Here is a 7,358-nt window from a genome sequence, read left to right as displayed (position 1 = left end):
AACATGGGTTCAAGCCCTCATTTGTGAAAGCGATGGCATGCACGGATGTGTGTGTTTTTTGACCTTCTAATTCCAGCCAATTGCAAAAAAAAAAAAACGCTCATCCTCGAAGGGTAAGTAGGGAGATAAGCCTTATATTTGAAGCCCATGATGGGGCCCATGGTCCCTAACTTGCTAACCTATGTATAAACACACCATGCTTTCCATATATCTCCGTATAGAAGCTCCTAAAGCACTTAATTTCATTCAATAAAGCACCAAACTTGGTGTAAACAAATAGCTAGCATTTCAACCCAATATAATGTTGACGATCTCAACACACCTGAACAAAGATTTAAAACAATATTTGGACAACTGGATTATCTCTCCTTGGAAGCCTATACTCCATGCCTCAATCTAGTAAAAAATATTTAAGAAAAACACATTAACTAATGCAAGATCAACTTTTCGTGGAAAAAAAAGAACTAAAACAACAAAACCTTACAGAACTTATTTGCTGGGTCAATATTTAAGGCGAATGGGGTTTGAACATGCTTGTAGACAACAAACTAAAAAATTTTGTATTGTCCAGTTCCTATGACTCCAAAATCTAACCTATCAGGCTTTTCATAGTCCACAAACATTACATGTACATGAAGTTGATCCGCGATCTTTTGTAAGCTCAGACTGTAAATTCCAAGGAGCCCAAAGCTCTCATTGTAAGGGTCTTGACTATACAAACCCAGAAATAATATGGGTTCTAAAAAATAAAGATATTCCCCTTTGCAAAAAGAATGTTAAAAAAAACACAAAAGCTACATAAAAAAAAGGTTTCTATATATACCGTAAAACATTGGTGCCCTCTAACATTTCAATAATTGGAGATGCTGCTACTTGTCCTTCCCAAAATCTAGGATCTACAATTCAACCATGAATATTACATAGATTATGGAAAATAATAATACCTAAATTATAGCAATCTCAAAAATAATAATACCTAATTATAGCAATCTCAAAAATAATTACCTTCAATATCCTGGCCATCACCATAAATAAATGAAAATGATCTCCTTGCCACCTCCATTCTAAGAAATATACCCCTCATATCAAATATAACACTCACAACACTAATCATTTACATAACACTTTAAATTCTCCCTTTCTCCCTATATATATATATATATATATATATATATATATATATATATATATATAGTTTAGTATTTTGTGCCAAGCAAGAAAATAAATAATGCTACGTATATAAAAGCAAGTCAAAAGTAAACGTTTGCTTATCCAAATGTCAAAAAAAATAGGAACTCACCGACACCCATCCGCCATCTTAACAATTAGAACCACCTCTTGAGAAATGACGAGGCACTCCTTTTTGTGGATCGCTAAATCCAAGTAGATTTATACACATGAATTCAATAATACCACAAAGAGAGAAGTTGCACAGAAAGACAACATAGATTACACATGTTACATCATTGCAAACATTGTCTTCATTGATATAGAGATATCTATGAATGTAGTCTCTAGCGTTTGTAAGTTGCTATATCAATAGCTTGTTCTCTACCTTTTAGGCAAAGATTAAATTCACATCCTGATTCATGCCATTTGGAAAACCTCCTTGTAGACAATATTGGTTGTGAAGACTTTGGTTGAACCTTCTATGCTACTTTCCTATTCCATGTAATGCTTTACACATACTTTTATTGCATCAGATGATCTAACATGTAACATAGCAACGTACAACTGTCCATGTGTGAATACTTGGGTGGCCAGGTAAAGTCCCAATACACTCAATGTTTGTCCTTGGGAATGTATTTATTAACATACCAAAGGCTAACCTTGTAGAAAATTATCTCCTTCTCATGTCAAAAGGCAATTGCAGCATAGTAAGAATGAAAGTTGCCCTGGGAATAAAGACCATGTCTCCAATGTTTGTACCTATAATGCTTTCTGCTTCTATCACCTTTGAGTGACATTGCTTGCATATTAATCTGGTACCATAATAAAGTCCCCGCCAAGGATCCAAATTGTGGCGCAACATGATAGAAGCATTAATCTTTAGAATCAAGCGATGAGGAGGGTAACTATCACCCAAGTTCAAACTGTTCAAGTACTCAATTGGGTACAATATTGTGTCATTTTTGGAAGAAGAAACCAAATCAGCACTGAGGTATTCTCTATGCACTCGTCGAGGCTAGTTCATTAATCTCATCAACCTCTAGATTTCATGGTGCAAGTATAGCATGGTCTTTAAAGAAGCATTATATTCTTCCACCCTCCTCTGAAGATCTTTGTATACCCATTCTACTAAACTCAAAATGGAGTTTCCATGGATCAACATTCGTGGTGGTATTACCACTCTACCTTCATTTTTTGGATGGCCTATAGAGTCGTCTCCGATTTCTAATGTCCATTTGACAAATTCATGTTCTATACAATCATAAGCACTCTGTCTAACCCGTATATTTTGGGTGAGCTTTAGAACATTCACATATCTCCAAATATGTGATCGGTATAATGCTGCATCAACAATGTCCTCATGCGATCCCTTTGGCATAACCGATAAGATTTTCCTGAAGTCACCACACCAAAGAGAATAACTTTCCCACCAAGCATTGTATCACTCTGCATAATGTCTTTCAATTTCATGTCCAGTGCTTCATATGCATACCGTTGCATCATTGGAGCCTCATCCCAAATAATTGAACTTGTAAGCACTTCAACACCTTCGCTAATGGGCTGTTAGATTTGATTCCACAAGTTCTAGAAGCATTGAGCACCAATGGAATTTTAAAACGTGAGTGCATTGTATGACCATTTGAAAGTAACAATGCAACTATTCCAGACAATGCACATGCCAATGCAACTTGATTCTCTCCACGTAATCATGACAGCAAGGCATTATAAAGATAGGTTTTTCATAATCCACCTGATCCATTAAGGAAAAAAACACCACCCTTGTTCAAAGAAAGAGCCTCAAGGATGTGTCAAATGCTCTTGCTTAACAACTATTTAGACCCCTTTCCATGGAAATGAACAAATTAGCCTACAGAACAGAATCAAACATCATCTCTTCCATCAGCAAAAACCATTATTGACACTGGTAACACTTGATCTGTTAGGAATAGGCAACCCTTCAAAATCATGCAACTACTTTCCATGCTGTTGTAAGAGGTCTTGCATTTGTAACAGAGTTTGATTCTTTGCTATAGAATGAAAAACACCATCTTCACACCCTCTCTGCTATAAGGAATGGAAACAATCATCTAAAAGCTCAGTGGAGAATTTATTCCAAAGGTGTCCAAGGGATATAGGCTCACAAAAAACCATTATAATGACAAACAATTGACGCAGCTGGAATCGCATTTTCTGAAATGCAGCTTCTCGGAGACACATATACCACTCCTCATTGCTCTCTAGCATTCCTTTGGCTTCACATGTAGCCTTAAAACAGGGATATAAATGTCCACTCACCGTTCGTAAATCCTCAAAATATTTACAATCTTTGCACATAGTAAGTAACATGCATAGGTAATATTGCTCACCTGCACTCGGACTAACATTATACATATGTCCAATCACATTTTCCCTTTTCCTTTTAGTCCATGAGCGCAAAGCTGAATTCCACACCTACTTACAAGGGAAATCAACATATAGCAGGCTACTTGCATCTGTATGCAGCTTTGAACCATTTAGTCAAAGATGCTCTTTGGTTTTGTCACTCACAACTAATCACATCATGCAAATCATCCTAATAATTGAATATGACATTGTTGTGCATTGGGAGATGGACATGCAACCTTTATATATCAGGCTTTTGATCATGCAAATCATATTGGTATATGCACCAGCATGCCTTTAACACAGACACGTACCGTGCATCCAAATATTGACTAACCTCATCAATAACCCCGTGTGAGTCTTGCAACTCTATAGTAGCTCTATCATGTCCTTTGTATACATACTTATACAAATACTTTACGGCTGTAATGGTAGAGCATACTTCAATGTTTATATGGGATTTGTACCTAAAATTAGATAGAAAAGGGTTATATGGAACAACCCATTGACTATCCACTCTCTGCATGTAAGCTGGATATCCATTTTCATCAATACTAGTAGTCTCAAAAAAAATTCAAGGGTACCGATGTTTGCACCTCCCGTTAACCATGCAAGGAGAGTGCATATTTAGTTCCCCACATGGTCCATGGATATTACAATGACTATTTATAGTGTGCAATTTAGCAAACATCCTCTCCTCGAGGAAATAGAAGAACATATAATAGAGGCATATACGAACAGTGCAAGTTAGATATTTTTTTTATAGTATCTATGCACAAGACTATTTGAATATCTCTATGCCCCACATGTAAATCATTTCCTTGACTCGGCATGATAGGTGCTACCTCGCTTCCTGCAGGAACCAAGTATTGCCTCTTGAAGTTGATCGCGCTTCAGTGATGACCATTCTCAAATCTACATGTGGACTTGACTGCAACATTTCTCTTATTATACAAAGTGCACAAGCATACGGAATATATCCATACATCATTGTTTGTAACCTCTTAATATATTATGATTTAAAGAAGGCATTGCATGAATTCTATTATCTAATTCATGCTCTGTATCATACACATATAGTTGGGCAAGTCGAGGAGCCGCAGCTCATGTTCCATGAGGTATTACAGAACCAACACAATGATAGGTAGTACCATGGATTCGAAAATTAAATACTCCTCCCCCTAGTGAACTGATTATCCAAGTGAGCACCTAGTGAAACAAATTCCAAGGCGTTATTTTAAGAGCGAATATTCTTTATGTATTCCTTACTTGCATTATCATTACCAAGCAACATCTCAGCCAATGTAGGAGGTGGATTTTCCAAAGGTAGCAAAGAGACATTCCCACTTCCACAGCAGTGTATGCCTACATATTGTCTTAGATTTCTTGATGTCTCACATTTCCAAATTAATGCATTACAAAAATGGCACTTATAAGTAAGGGATCCTAATGAGTGAAAAGTTCAATCTCTGGAATACACCACCATAGTTGTGGCTGGTGCTAAACATCCCAAGGAAATGAAAATGCACGCCTTATAGAGTGACATTTGGATTTAATATCTTTCACATCACCAACAACACAACAAATAGAATGAAAATTATCATTTATAGGCGGCTCATTTATAGGCAGCTCATTTAAATCAAAATGACAAGGAGCCTCGTTCAATATCTCTCTGTGGTTGTGCATTTCGATGTTCATTGATAGGTTCTTGAAGTACCATAGCATTGGTAATTGCTCTATTTCTTGTGAGTGGATTCCACCATGGATTCCTCTGTGTTCCTCTTCATTTTCAATCCTTTCACATGTTCCAACTTCATTTTCATTAACTTAATCCATTAAATTAGCAACATTTTATTTTTGAATGCAAGCCCTTGTCCTTGAATGGTTACAAGACGAGACACAAGTGTTGCATCCAAAACTCAAAGTCGACGAACTTGGTTCAAACCTCAAGTATATATAGATCCTAACCATCTTCAAATCTCCTTCAAAACATAAAATAGCGAAAACTAACTTCCTTTTTTAACATTCTTAACTTCAAACACCAACATAATATTGTACTTCAAGAGCCATTATCACACATGTGACCCTGCTCCAAATAGACCCAGCTCAATAACAATGTAGAGAAGTTTTTAATAAATATGTGAGTATAACATATACAAACCATTTCCTACATAAATAAGTGAGCATACCATATACAATCCATCTCTTACAAAGATAAAGGGTAATAACATATACAATCACAAAAATAGATAGATAGTGAGAGAGAGAGAGAGAGAGAGAGAGAGAGAGAGAGAGAGAGAGAGAGAGAGAGAGAGAGAGAGAAGCAAAGAGAGGAAATAGAAGTTGAGACATAGTAAAAAAAGTGCGAGAGAACAAAATAAAAGAGAGAAGTATTGAATTTGAGAAAATGGAACATACATATAGCCAAAAGGGAGAGCAAATTCTGAAAGTTACAATACAATTTGTGCCTTGAGTAAAAACATCATTACTCTCACCAAAACCCTAGGCAACTACCCGGGCTTCTAACATATGGCTCATCTTTTTCATAATAGCATTGAGTCGATTAAAAGATATCTTAAGACTCAATACCTCTAAGCCTAAAGAACGTACTTGGTCTTTTAGAGAATCCACTTGTTCTTTACATTACCCATTATCCATGACATTGTTGATTGAAATAGGTATGTCCAAAAATTCTATCTAAGGCCAAGAAAGATACAATGTTGAGGATTAGAGACCTTGATAATTGGATACCTCTCTTTTTTAATAACTCATAATCTATCACAAAAAAGAAAGTTGCAAAGGCCAACAACTTCTTTTTCACTCTAAGTTGATCATCTTGAAGATTATGCTTCTTTTAGCTTTCTTCCTCTTTGAAAACTTCCAACCACCTATGCCTCTCTTAAGAGAAGTCCTTGCCTTGTTTATAATAGAAAGGTAAGACTTATTTTGCAAACATCTTTAAGAAAGGTTTATCCAATAATTATCTCTATATTGCCCAATCACCCTTATTTGTTTATGGAAGTATATATATGTATGTATGTATGTACATACATACAAACATATATAAATACATACACATATATATGTATGTGTGTATGTATGTACATACATACATACATACATACATATATACATACATACATACATATATACATACATATACATACGTACATGCATGTATGTATATACATACATATATACCTTCTAGGTATATATGTATATATATATATACATATAAATACCTTCTTGGTCATACATACATTTCAAGGCCATCTATATATATATATATATATATATATATATATATATACATACATACATACATATATATACCTTCTTGGTCATACATACGTTTCAAGGCCATCTATCTCATACCTCTTTTTCTAGAAAAAAGAAGGTCTCAAGGTTGGAAATTGCAATATGCATGGTGTTGACATTCAGGGGGGAGGCTATGTATATACATATATACCTTCTAGGTCATACATACCTTTCAAGGCCATCTATCTCATACATGCATCCTCGTGCTGCATACTCCCATTCTTCCGCCGTTGTGATATGCAGCCCCTCGCCGCTCTCTGCTCTCTCCATTTCCTCATGCAACCAATCAACATGGATATCATTCGGAAGTGTTGCTAGATGCTTAGGGTACGCTTACGAGAGCCATGTTGCCTCTTTCTGCTTGCCTTTTTGTCTTTGCATCATTATATCATGTCACCCATCTGCTCATCACATCACTATTAAGGATGCAAGTGAAATTGAGATCATCAATCAATGTTCTGTCAATTACTTTACTCTGTCCTTTTCCT

This window comes from Cibotium barometz, chromosome 22 (assembly GCF_041138505.1).
Source record: "Cibotium barometz isolate CiBa-2024 chromosome 22, ASM4113850v1, whole genome shotgun sequence".
Classification (NCBI taxonomy): domain Eukaryota; kingdom Viridiplantae; phylum Streptophyta; class Polypodiopsida; order Cyatheales; family Cibotiaceae; genus Cibotium; species Cibotium barometz.
This window is presented reverse-complemented; position numbering follows the sequence as displayed.